At 43.5% G+C, this 13,819-nt stretch overlaps 1 protein-coding gene across 1 annotated transcript in view; it reads right to left on the reverse strand.

The window, feature by feature from the left end:
- ATP8A1 (ATPase, aminophospholipid transporter (APLT), class I, type 8A, member 1) overlaps positions 1 to 13,819 on the reverse strand; it is a 203,180-nt gene that overhangs the window by 187,013 nt on the left and 2,348 nt on the right. The window lies entirely within an intron of this gene.

Here is a 13,819-nt window from a genome sequence, read left to right on the forward strand (position 1 = left end):
TAATACAGACCAAATGTTTGTGCCCCTCCAAGATTCATCCCTCAAAGGGGTGGTATCAGAGGTGGGCCTTTGGGAGGTGATTAGGACATGAGGGTTGAGCCCTCGTGAATGGGATTAGTGCCCTTGGAAAAGAGACCCCAGAGAGATCGCTTATCTCGTCCATCATACGAGGACACAGCGAGAAGACAGCCATCTCTGAACCAGGAAGTGGGTCCTCACTAGACATTCAATCTGCTGGCGCTTTGATCTTGAGCTTCCCAGCCATCAAAACTATGAAGTTTTGTTACAGCAGCCCAAACAGACTAAGACATGGGTTATCCAACAGAGGCACAGCAACCTTCAACATTCTTTTTTTTTTTTTTTTTAAATTAAATCTTTATTGTTCAGGTTACATTTGTTCCTCTTTTTTTCCCCCCCATAACTCCCCTCCTCCCAGTTCCCGCCCCATCCTCCGCCCTCACTCCCCACCCACTGTCCTCATCCATAGGTGCACGATTTTTGTCCAGTCTCTTCCTGCATCTCCCATTTCCCTTTCCCCCCCAAGAATAGTCAGTCCATTCCCTTTCTATGTCCCTGATTCATTATAATCACCAGTTCATTCTGTACATCAGATTATTTATTCACTTGGTTCTTAGATTCACTTGTTGATAGATGCATGTTTGTTGTTCACAATTTGTATCTTTACCTTTTTCTTCTTCCTCTTCTTAAAGGATACCTTTCAGCATTTCGTATAATACTGGTTTAGTGGTGATGAACTCCTTTAGCTTTTCCTTATCTGTGAAGCTCTTTATCTGACCTTCAATTCTGAATGATAGCTTTGCTGGATAAAGTATTCTTGGTTGTAGGTTCTTGGTATTCAGCACTTTGAATATTTCTTGCCATTCCCTTCTGGCCTGCCAAGTTTCTGTTGAGAAATCAGCTGACAGTCGTATGGGTATTCCCTTGTAGGTAATTGAGTCTCTTTCTCTTGCTGCTTTTAAGATTCTCTCTTTGTCTTTTGCTCTTGGCATTTTAATTATGATGTGTCTTGGTGTGGTCCTCTTTGGATTCCTTTTGTTTGGGGTTCTCTGCGCTTCTTGGACCTGTAAGTCCATTTCTTTCACCAGGTGGGGGAAGTTTTCTGCCATTATTTCTTCAAATAGGTTTTCAATATCTTGCTGTCTCTCATCTTCTGGCACCCCAATTATTCTGATGTTTGTACGCTTGAAGCTGTCCCAGAGGCTCCTTACACTATCTTCGTATTTTCGGATTCTTTTTTCATTTTGCTTTTCCGGTTGGGTGTTTTTTGCTTCTTCGCATTTCAAATCTTTGGCTTGATTCTTGCGCTCCTCTGGTCTGCTATTGGGTGTCTGTATAATATTCTTTATTTCAGTCCGTGTATGCTTAATTTCTAGTTGGTTCTTTATCATAGCATCGAGGGTCTCATTAGTTTTCGTGACTCTCTCCTCAAGTTTATTGACAGCTTCTAGCACATTTTTGCAAGCCCTCAAAATTGCGATTTTTAGCTCTATATCCTCCATTTCTGTCATGTTTTTTTGTCTCCGCATTTTTTATGCTTTCTTGGTGCACCCCCTAGTGGTCTTTGTGCGCAGTCTTGTTCTAGTTGAGCCTTGATTGTTGTAGTTAATACTAGAGGGATTTGACCACCAGGCCGACTGGCTGTGTGAATCAGCTGTGTCTGCCGCGGAAAACTTCTGTCCTCTGGGGAGGTGCTAATCTAGCCTTTGCCTGAGGCGATCTGGCAAATGGCTCTGCGCAGGGCTTGGGCGGGGCGGGCTCAACAGGGCGGGCGGGCGGAGGGAGCGGTTATGGCCCCTCTCAGTCCCGTTCCCAGAGGCTCTGCTTCTCAGAACCCCCGGAACCGCTGCAAACCTCGGAGGGAAAGCTGCCTTCCAACTGATGCCAGACACTCCCGCTTCTCCCGTTTGGGTCCGAGTCCCCAGCGATTCGCCCGTATCTGGAGCTCAGAGTCTGAGACTCCCCCCTGACCGAAAACGACAACCGCGCTCTCAGCCACCAGCCCGCTTTGCGCGCGCACCTCCGCACCTGAGTTTTTTCCACACTGCGCCTCCTCTGAGCCTCGGTGTGCTGTTATTTTTCCTTCTAGTTGAAGAGTCTCTCCTCAGCCAGCCTTCCTGCGGTTCTGGGTGATGTCCGTTCCGTCTTTTAGTTGTATTTTTGAAGTGGTTGTTTGCGGCAGCAGTCTGCGGTGTTTACCTATGCCGCCATCTTGGTCTCTCCCTCAACCTTCAACATTCTTAAAGATGTTCCTTAATGACAGCGCCAAGGGCACAGTGCACTGTTCATGGCACCACACCTGGACAGACAGCCTCAGGAGCACCAGGTCTATGCTCTGCTCTGAACTGATACCCTCAGGCTGTACTTTATGTAACTGGACTGTTAGGGGCCTGGGCCCTTGGATGTTCTTAGCTGAGGAGTTAGGCGTCACTCCTCCTGACATACCCATTTATATTGGGATCTCAAAGGCTGCTAGGGGGAGTTGGACATCACATCTCCTCACCTATTAATTTGTATTCAAGAATTTCTAAAAAGCAAAGGACAAAGGAATTAGAATCAACACCTTCCCCAACATGAAAGCTAGAGTAATTAAAACAATTTTGATGGACTAGTACAGCCGTGGGCAAACTACGGCCCGCGGGCTGGATTCGGCCCGTTTGAAATGAATAAAACTAAAAAAAAAAAAAAAAAGACTTTTATGTAATAATGTTTACTTTGAATTTATATTAGTTCACACAAACACTCCATCCATGCTTTTGTTCCGGCCCTCCAGTCCAGTTTAAGAACCCATTGTGGCCCTGAGTCAAAAAGTTTGCCCACCCCTGGGTATGTCCCCAACCAAGGTCTGATAATAAGGGACCTTTAAGAAAAAAACTCACCAAAATGAGGGGGAAAGTCTACACTGGTGACCTGTTCTCAATGAAACAAGAAAATAGAATATGTATAATAAAGACAGTCTATGCCAGCGGTTCTCAACCTGTGGGTCGCGACCCCTTTGGGGGTCGAATGACCCTTTCACAGGGGTCGCCTAAGACCATCGGAAAACACATATATAATTACATATTGTTTTGTGATTAATCACTATGCTTTAATTATGTTCAATTTGTAACAATGAAATTGGGGGTCACCACAACATGAGGAACTGTATTAAAGGGTCTCGGCATTAGGAAGGTTGAGAACCACTGATCTAGAGGGTATTATGCTAAGTGAAATAAGGCAGACAGGGAAAGACAAATACCACATGATTTCACGTATATGTGAAATCTAAAAAGCAAAATAAGCAAACAAATAAAATAGACACAGGTTCATTACCAGAGGTAAAGGGCAAGGGGGCAGGGGATGTAGAAGAGAATAAGGGAGGGATCAATGGTGATGGAAGGAGGTTTGATTTGGGGTGGTGAACACACAATACAACATACTGATGATGTATTATAGAATTGTACACCTGAAACCTATATAATTTTATTAACCAATGTCACCATAATAAATTCAATAAAAACTTTTTTTAAAAAAGTTAAGACTCACAGATAGAGAAAATAGTCTGATGATTGCCAGAGGGAAGGTGGGTTAGGGGTGCTGGGTGAAAAAGGTGAAGGGATTAAGTAGTACAAATTGGTAGTTATAAAATAGTCCTGGGGACGTAAAGTACAACATAGGGAATATAGTCAGCAATATTAAAATGTTCAGTGCCAGGTGGGTACTTGAAATGTGGAGGGGACTACATTGTAAAGTATATGATTGTCTAAGCACTATGCTGTACACTTGAAACTAATCCTATATAATAAAAGGCTAATATGCAAATGGACAGAAGGGCGGAACGACCAGTCACTATGATGCGCACTGACCACCAGGGGGCAGATGCTCAATGCAGGAGCTGCCCCCTGGCGGTCAGTACACTCCCATAGGGGGAGCACCACTCAGCCAGAAGCCAGGCTCACGGCTGGCGAGTGCAGCGGTGATGGCGGGAGCCTCTCGTGCCTCCATGGCAGCGCTAAGGATGTCCAACTGACGGCTTTGGGAGTGGACCTAAGCCATCAGTTGGGCATCCCATAAGGGCTCCTGGACTGTGAGAGGGTGCAGGATGGGCTGAGGGACTCTCCCCCCCAGTGCATAAATTTCGTGCACTGGGCCTCTAGTACAAAATAACATTAAATGTAAACTGTAGTTGAAAAATAAAATAAAAGGTAGGACCAGTAGAGGGACGGAATGGTTCCAGGCACAGAATACTGCGGATGCCATAGGCTTTCTTCACTCAGGCACGATGAAAAAGCCTTGGAAAGGTAGGGCATGTGCATCTGATATGGAGCACAACCCTTGGGGCTGTCAGTATGATCCCAGAGCAGCTATGATACTCAAGGACGACGATCTGCACCAGAAACAAGGAGGCGAGCCACTCAGACAGTGGGAGACGGTGGTCACCCTTGCCCTGTTTATTCAGGGCTCCAGCGAGCTTGGCCGCACAGGCTCTTTCACCAGCAGTGCCCCAGGCACCTGAGGCCCACTCCCAGGATGTCTGAAGGCCGGAGGTTGCAGGTACCATCTTGTGTATGTACCCCATAGCAGGTAGCAGTGATCAAGGCATAGAGATTCTGAGGAATACCCGAGTGAATGCACCCAACCTCAGAGGTCCACAGGAATGTCTCATGAAGACATCTGGGAATAAGACTGGCATGCTTACTAATTTGGAATGTGAGAGTTTGTAACTGTTATGATTAGAATCTGCAATGAACTCTTACCTTACATTGTAGAAATAGGCAGGATAGGTTTGGACATATGGTAATGCATCTACCCAGACTCCCTCTGTGTAGAAGAGAAACAAGGCTCTTCTATTGGAATAAATGAACCAATCCTTGGAGGAAGGGAGGCAGCAATTTTAATCTCATATTACTTCTGGGTTACTTACGGATGAAAACATGTTCTCTACATTCAACCTGACAGCCACCCAACATGCACCAAACAACTCTATTTTTATGCTTCTTTTTTTCTTTCTAATTTCATCTTCAAATAGCCACCTTCAACAGCTATGATGATCACATCAAGAGCTCTGTGTTCATACCTGGGCAATGCCTTCACTGAGATGCTGATGTACAGAGATGGCAAAGGTAACTGACAGGAGATCCCTCCACCATTCTGCCCCAAAGAAGGTAAAACTAAGATGGTACAGTTGCCATTCCTTCTTATACACAGTTTGTCCTTTGCTTTAAGGAGGGAAGCTGTGCCTCTTGGGATCTGTTTAATAATTCAGAGAGCTTGTTCACATAAATCATTAAAGATCACCAGTAGCTCTTCATCCCCCTGTCTTTTCTCCCGAAGACTTACTAAGAATGGAGTCGGCTTTTGTGTCTTCCCCTCATGGAAGGCACGTGGAGGAGAGTGAGGCCCAGATCTATCAACAGTTCTCATGGAGACTTCATGGAAAGTGGGGCTTTCATTGCCCTTAAGTCATGCAAAAGGTTTTAGCTACTGAATGTGCTACAAGGAGATATTTGTATTACTACATAAGGATATACAAGCAGCTTTGATAAGGATATACTATTTCAGCTTCCAGCAATAACTTTCTGGATCAAGAAAACATAGGATGATGATGGTCAGCACCCTAATCACAGCCCTGAAGTGAACACGTGCTCATCTTCCCCTAAGAGTGTCAGGCCATTAAGCCCTCTTAGTGGTTGTGTGGCAAGCTCAGGTTCTCCCACTGATTACTTATGTGACCCCAAGCTAACCACATACTCCCTGGGGGGGGGGGGGGGGGGGCTATTCTCTTCCCTTGTAAAGTGAGGAAGGTAGGCTAATAATCTTAGGTTCTTTTCCAGCTCCAAAGTCCTGGGAAATTCATAGCTACTGGGCACCAGAAAGGAAAAAAGTCAAATCTCATTTGTTTAGAAAAACAGGACAGTTTAAAAATAAAATACAAAATTTCCCTACTGGAGCCAGACGTTTCACAGCAACGGCTGCCTGGCATAATCTGCACCCAGAACTCGTCACAGGGCCAAATGGTGGTTGTGGCCATGTCAAAATCTCCTTATTTGAAAAGATAAATAGTGACTATACTCGGTTGCCAGCAACTACTATACCTGGCACTCACCTGTTGACCAGTGACTACTGGGTTACTGAGTGTGTTGACATATATAGTCTTTCTTTTTCCTCTGCCTAGATTCATGATCACATGCTTATATGCCCACAGAATGATGGAACAGGGAAGAAAAGTGCTCAACAGTTACTGAGTGAAAGGTTTTTAGTCCTTTCATACAATGACAACAGAATTATCACCTCTGAAACTTCCCATTTCTCATCACAGATACCATGAGCAAGTCATTACATCCATTGTTCAGTCGTTCACTTATTCATTCAACACATACATTCATTAGAAGTTGAACACCGTGCCTACTATGTGGCAGCCATCTTTATAAAAGCTGCAGAAACAGCAGAAAAATAAGATAAGGTCCCTTCTTCTTGGGGACTTATTTTCTAGAGAACAAGATAATTACAGAACATAAGTGTGATGAAAAGAAAACAAGTGCTTGATAGAATGATTGCTAGATCTCTTTGTGCTTCTGTTTCATCATCTATATATGGAGACTAGAGGCCCAGTGCATGAAAATTTATGCACTGGAGGGGGGGGTTCCTCAGTCTGGCCTGCCCCCTCTCACAGTCCAGGAGCCCTCGGGGGTGGGAGGCAACTTGGCAATCAGGGGAAGGCGACACCCCCATCACACCTCTGCTGCTGCCACTGCCGGCAGTGCAAGCCTTGGCCGGCCCTGGTTACCTGAGCCTTGGGCGGCTGGGGGGCTGAGGGGACTGGGGAACTCCCAGGCGGGGCTAAGGGGATTGGGCGCTGCCATCTTGTGGCTGTGGGCATTTGCCATCCTTGAGAGCGTGGCAGTCAATTAGCATATTCCCTCCTTATTGGCTGTGGGCGCTGCCATATTTGAGGGCGGGGCAGTCAATCAGCATACTCCCTCCTTATTGACTGTGGGCACTGCCATCTTTGCAACAGTGTGCGGGTCGACAGAGCAGGGTAACGATTAAAAAACCAGCTCAGTGTGAGGGTCAATTAGCATATTTCCTCTTTATTAGATAGGATGATAGTAGCACCTACTTCAACGGGGTTGTGAGGACCTGGTGAGTTAACAGATGTAGAGAACAATGCCTCGCACACAGTAAGAGCTCCAGAAACGTTAGTTATACTCATTGTGTAGCTTTATACTGAGCGGAAGGGAGGCCTCTCCATGAGGACTTCAATAAGAAAAGATGAGGGACAGTGTAAACTAACTAGGAAGAGCAGGAGCAAAGCCCTGCAGGCAAGAGTGAGCCTGGCGTTTTCAGGAACATGAGAACTAGTAACAGTGAACAGGAGCATCAAATAAGAGGAGGCATGGCCAGATTGGGAGACATAATAAACTTAAATTTGTACTCTTTATGCAATAGGAATCCATTGAGAAGTTTCAGGTTGGAAGACCATTTTGTGGCTACTGCGATAATCCAGGTAAAAGGTGATTACGTGAGACTGTGGAGACAGAGACGAAAGGAAGTGGATGTAAGCATGATAGATTTGGAGGTGGAGCTGGTCTGACTGTTAAGCCTCTCCAGGTCTCTCATCATCCCACCACTGTATGGAGCCACAGACACCCACTGCCTGGTGCTACTCTAAGCAAAAGCCCAAGACTTAAAAGAAACAGGGTTTTCAATACAACAAATGATTAACCCCTTATGGAAATGTCTTTATAGCCAAACAACCCTGTCCTTAGACACCGCACATCCCTTTCTCATCAGGACATGGTAACCAATACTATTGAGAACCAACAAGAAGAGGCAGGGCCAGATTGGGAGACATAGTAAGAAACTTGAATTTGTACTCTTTATGCAATAGGAATCCACTGAGCAGTTCTAGGCCGGAAGATCATTTTGTGGCTACTGCGATAATCCAGGTAAAAGGTGATTACGTGAGACTGTGGAGACAGAGACGAAAGGAAGTGGATGTAAGCATGATAGATTTGGAGGTGGAGCTGGTCTGACTGTTAAGCCTCTCCAGGTCTCTCATCATCCCACCACTGTATGGAGCCACAGACACCCACTGCCTGGTGCTACTCTAAGCAAAAGCCCAAGACTTAAAAGAATCAGGATTTTCAATACAACAAATGATTAATCCCTTACGGAAATGTCTCTATAGCCAAACAACCCTGTCCTTAGACACCACACATCCTTTTCTCATCAGGACATGGTAACCAATACTATTGAGAACACAAGGTATAACCCAGAGATTATAAGACATGAGAGAGTCAGGACTGGGAGCACAGGCCATGGAGTGAGAGAGAGAATCTAGCACAGCAGTTAGGAGCTGTGGGAACCTTAGACAAATTACGTATCTCTAGCGGCCTACCTCCTTCCACAGGTGTCTGAGGAGATTAAGGGAGATGATGCGCATGTAAAGCACTTGGGACAGTGGCTAACTTCTCCTGAGCATACAAACATTCTAGCTATTATTTTTATTGTTGAAATTGGAGAGGCGGACTAAGGAGAAAAGGAACAGGCTTTGTTATCAGATCTGTGTTCAAATTTGGATCATGGCACTTCTACATAACTCTGGGAAAATTATTTTATGTTTTGAGGCTTGGCTTCCTCGTGCATAAAATAGGGTTAATATGAAGATTAAATAACAGTATGTTAGCAATGTAGCACAATACTTGTCACTCACACAGTTTCAGTCAGTCTATTCTACCAAGAGATTATAAAGATAATCTCTCCTTCAAAATCCTTGAGATGGGAAAAAAAGTCTTAGAAACACTAATTTAGGTATTAACATTTTTTTAAAAAAAATCGGACACTAATTAATTTAAAGCTGTGTCCAGCAAATGAAACTAGAGAGTAAAATAATGGATTTTACTCTAGAATTATATAAATTAATATTAAATAAGTACGTTTTCCCCAAAATGTCATCTGTATAGTGGTTATGCAACAGAAAAGAAGAGGTGGGGAGGTAGGAGGGAGGAGAGAATAAGATACAAAATCATTCAGTTGCCTGATAATATGGTTATAGAACCATTACATTTTTGCAGACTCAACTTTATTGCAATTATAAGTAAGGCTGTAATTGAAATCAGAATAGCTATTATATTAACTCCCCAAACATATTTAGGAAAATTCAATTATATATTCTTCTTACTCAATGGCTTCCAATATTAGACATTAAAGAGACCATATTGATTGCTCATGTTTCTTGACCTAGAATGAGATCATTAGACAAAGAGTCATGCTTGCAACAGTCATATAATCAAATAAAAGAATATTAACTGGAAAACTAACCAGAGACTTAAAAGACACAAACGCAGAACATAGGTGTGATTAAAGGTAGGTGTTACTTACCTTGGGAAATTATGAGCATTACCCATGGTCCATTCTAAAGGTTTGAATATGTCTTTATTTTGTTGTCCGGGAAAAGCAATAATAATAAATGTCCTTATCTAAAAAAAAATCTTTTTGGCTCAAGTTTCTGGAACAAAACAATCTGTGGCTGAATAATTTAGAATCAGGGGTCCTCAAACATTTTAAACAGGGGGCCAGTTCACTGTCCCTCAGACCGTTGGAGGGCCGGACCCTAGTTTAAAAAAAAACTATGAACAAATTCCTATGCACACTGCATATATCTTATTTTGAAGTAAAAAAACAAAACGGGAACAAATACAATATTTGTATTTGCATGTGGCCCGCGCAGGCCGTAGTTTGAGGACCCCTGATTTAGACGTTTGTATTTTATTTACTTTGTTTTTAGTGCTATCTTTATATATACACACATATCTAGTTTATTTAATTAGAAATACAGAAGCAGTTACTAGAGCTACGGAAGGGATGTGAATCCCACGTTCTGCATTGTTGAAGCAGAATGGTCAAACGTTCGGTTGTGAGCCGGGCAGCAGCTGTTCAGACAGACAGGATACAGAAGGAACCACCACTCTGCAAACAATGAACCGGGTGCTTTGAAAGTTAAGATTTACACACTACCTTTTCAGATATGCCAGTGATTTTCAACTGAGGTGCCACCTACATTTCTAAAGCAGGCAATACCTGACTATTTAGTCAGGAGCACTGACCCCTTTTCCCTTAGATTGTCAACGTATAAAATGACAGTAGCCAACACAACAATAGCTGCTCGGTGTGAATGAATCAAGAATATACCTACTTTTTTCCTGTCAGATTGGCAAAAGATATACTTTCTGGTGTGCCACAGAATTGTAGTAATGAGTTTATGTGTCCTGTGACATAGAAAACATTGAAAATAGCTGTACTGTGGCACTGAAGAAATCAAACACCTCTAAAAGCATGGAAATTAAATAGAAACTATCCAGCAACATGTTTCAAATTTCTAGATCATGCCTGCAACAGCCAGGGGGAAATGAAGTGTTCGATTGCATCCATATCCCTTCCCTGTACAGAGTATATTGATTCAGGCTTCATGCGGGGGGGGGGGGGGGGGCTCTGCTACTCGCTCCAACTCGGTCTGCTTCTTCTGAAAACAGTCCTTTGATTTTCTTGGGAAAACTTCCTTTTCCCCAACTGTAGGCGGTCTTGAGGGACTGGTCCAAGATAGCATCCCCCCTTTGGTTTTAAAGGTGGGCACACGGCTCATGCTAGACTAATCACAGCCCATTTGCAGTGTGCACATGTGAAACGGCTGAGCAAGATTAAGACCGGCACTGTGGCATCCTGAAGTGACTGTCCATTGGTCAAGCCGCCCTGGGTCCTCCCTGACCTTCCTGCGAAGCCTTTCATTTGACTCTGGAACTACGCCAACTACTCACAGGCTGCATGGCTTCCATATTGTGGAATTTTAGTGGAGGCGTTTCGCAGTGGAATTTCAGTCCTGGCTGGAAGCCAAATCCTGTCCCACTGCCCATCTAATGCAGCTGGGCACTGACTAGACCTGGGCCTGGCCAGGGAAGAGGCTGAAGCCTATTCCCGGAACCCCAATCACTAGCTGGCTTTTTTGCTCTGCATGGATGACCTAGGATCACAAGGCAACTGCCCTGCCTCTCCCTCCCCCAACCCACAAATCACCAGGCTGCCTGGAACTTTCCCTAACAGGCCCTACTTGCTATATCAGATCTCCTTGGACATAAACAGCTGTCCTAACCCAGCCCTGAGTGCATCATGTTCTGGGATAACTATGGGTTGCACAACAGCCAAAAAGCTTTCCACACCACCTCTAGTCTCTCCTTTACCTTCTTGTTCATGCAACTGGGGTGCATTTAAGTTACAACACCGAAACTATAATGAATATTGTAACAAATAATATCCACTTACCCTATGTAAAACATGGCTATCTACCTCAAAATTTGGTTGTTTTTATCTTCACAAAGGGTTCACTTCATTAAAAAATAAAGAATTATTCTCAAAATGATGTCGATGCGATTATTTTCAAAAGGATGTAAGGAAACTTAGCTTCTCATACGCAGAACTGGTCATGGTCAGAGAGCCAGAGAGAGTACCGGAGTCAGGACAATATTTGTAAACTGGTAAATTCCAGCCCAACTTTAATAGTGATGATGGATGCATTCATTCATTTGACTATTAAGCTTGACCTGCTCTTTCCCTGTAACTATTTCTCCTCTATTTGCCCTATTCCAACTCAACACAAGTTTTTCAACCACAGCCCTCTCCTACCCTCATGGCCTTGTTATTGGTAGATGACCATTCTTCCTTGAAGTGTCACCTACAAAAGTTTCAAATAAATATGGTGGTCTTTTACCCCTCCAACATTCATCTTTTGATCGACTTAGTTATACAGCATCTGAGAATAATAACAGATGTTAGGGATGTACCTAACTTATATATTGAGGACAAGGCAGACATAAGGGTACATGTAAGTATCTATCATGTATGTTACTCTAATATGGGCAAGAAACTTAACACTTTGTGAAAGTCCCTTGCATGCCATAAATGTTTACTAAATTTTCTATTTTAATATCAGATATCCAAGACAACTTAATAGTCTTCTCCTTATCCTGATGCCCTCTGATATATTTCCCTATCAGGACCTGTCATGACCATAAAGAGCAAGTAATATTTTTCTTAAAGTGCCTTTGTGGGAACAGATGTAAAAATAACCAAGTGTGAAAACACATCAACAGCATGTCTTGCCTAAAACAGGAAAAGATAATGGGTTAACACTTCCTGAACTCACACTGAACTACAGCAAGGCCCAGACGTAGTAGTACGAATTCTGAGAGGCAGACACTGAAAAAAGTATTGCTGGTATCCACAGGAAAGGTTACCTTCTGCGGTATTACATGGAAATCTATGGCATGCCCAGTGTTGCACCTCACACGTAGTAAGCACTCAAATTTCCTGGCTGCCTGCCTTGGATATTAACCCAGAAAAAAAAGTCATCTTGGGCATGCTGAGTTGCTGAAAACAGTAATGAAAACATTTATCAATGCTAAATCGTGCTTAGCAGGAAAAGGAAGAACAATGAAAGATGAAAGGAAATTAATGCTATCGCCTTGGGAATATCCCATGGATCACTTGTTCAGGTAGAAGAAGTAAACGGTTTGTTCCTCATATAGAATTAAACACTGGCACAGAAACAGATCGCACTAGCAATAAGGGGTTTCAACTACCAGGCATCTACCAGGCACCTCCTAGAAGTTTCAATTAGCTAAAAGCGTCAGTAGCTTGTCTTGGCATCCAATTCATTCAGGAAACAAGAGGAGGAATGGCTGCTGTGTACTGGACTCTAATCAATGCAACAGTGATACAGTAGTAATGATACTCGTAGAAGACATAACTGCACCAAAGAGCTTTTGACAGTCAAAGTAGGGTTTCAACTACCAGGCACCTCCTAGAAGTTTCAATTAGCTAAAAGCGTCAGTAGCTTGTCTTGGCATCCAATTCATTCAGGAAACAAGAGGAGGAATGGCTGCTGTGTACTGGACTCTAATCAATGCAACAGTGATACAGTAGTAATGATACTCGTAGAAGACATAACTGCACCAAAGAGCTTTTGACAGTCAAAGTAGGGGACACCAGGCTAAGCCACGCATGCACGCTAGACTTGAGGAGGACACATTACAAGTTATCGAGACTGAGGAAGGGCAGAAGTTTGGAAGCACGTGTAGAGCCACATGCTGATTCGTTGTGAAAGGTCCTGACAAAGCGGGGAAAGGAGGTGTATTCAAAGAGACCACTGGGGCTGCCCAGGAAGTCACTGAACAACTAAAATAAGACAAAAAAGATCATGGGAAAGGTTGGAAATTGGGTCACCTGTTCACTAGAGAATAATAACATACACAGACATCTGAGAATGGAGGAAAGATATTTTACAAAATGTTGGAGACTACCAAAATGTTTCCTCCCTTCCATTTGGAATACAAGGGACTGATGGCATTGGTCTGCTGCCTGCAGATAATAAAATAAAAAGCAGAAGTTCTCTAAATAATTTAAATTAAAAAAAAAAGTGGAACTTCTCAACTCCTGCGTATCATACTTCATTTCATTCTCTGTCAAGGAAAATCTTCTTAAGACCGGAAAAGTTAGAACAAACATTAATTGGAGGAACTAAAGTGAAAGGGAGGGAAGGTAGGGGATTATTTAAAAAAGAAAAAAGGAAAGGCAGTACCCAGCTGCTTAAATGAATTCCTATGATAGAGCATATCCCAGAATAAAAAAAAAGGAGAGGCTGGGAGCTTCAGTCACCCGCCAGCCTGAAAACGGCCCTCAGCCCCTCACCCAGACTGGCCAGGCACCCCAGTGGGGACCCCCACCCTGAAGGGGGTGTGACCAGCTGCAAACAGCCATCATCCCCTCA

This window comes from Myotis brandtii, unplaced genomic scaffold (genome assembly GCF_000412655.1).
Source record: "Myotis brandtii unplaced genomic scaffold, ASM41265v1 scaffold520, whole genome shotgun sequence".
NCBI lineage: Eukaryota > Metazoa > Chordata > Mammalia > Chiroptera > Vespertilionidae > Myotis > Myotis brandtii.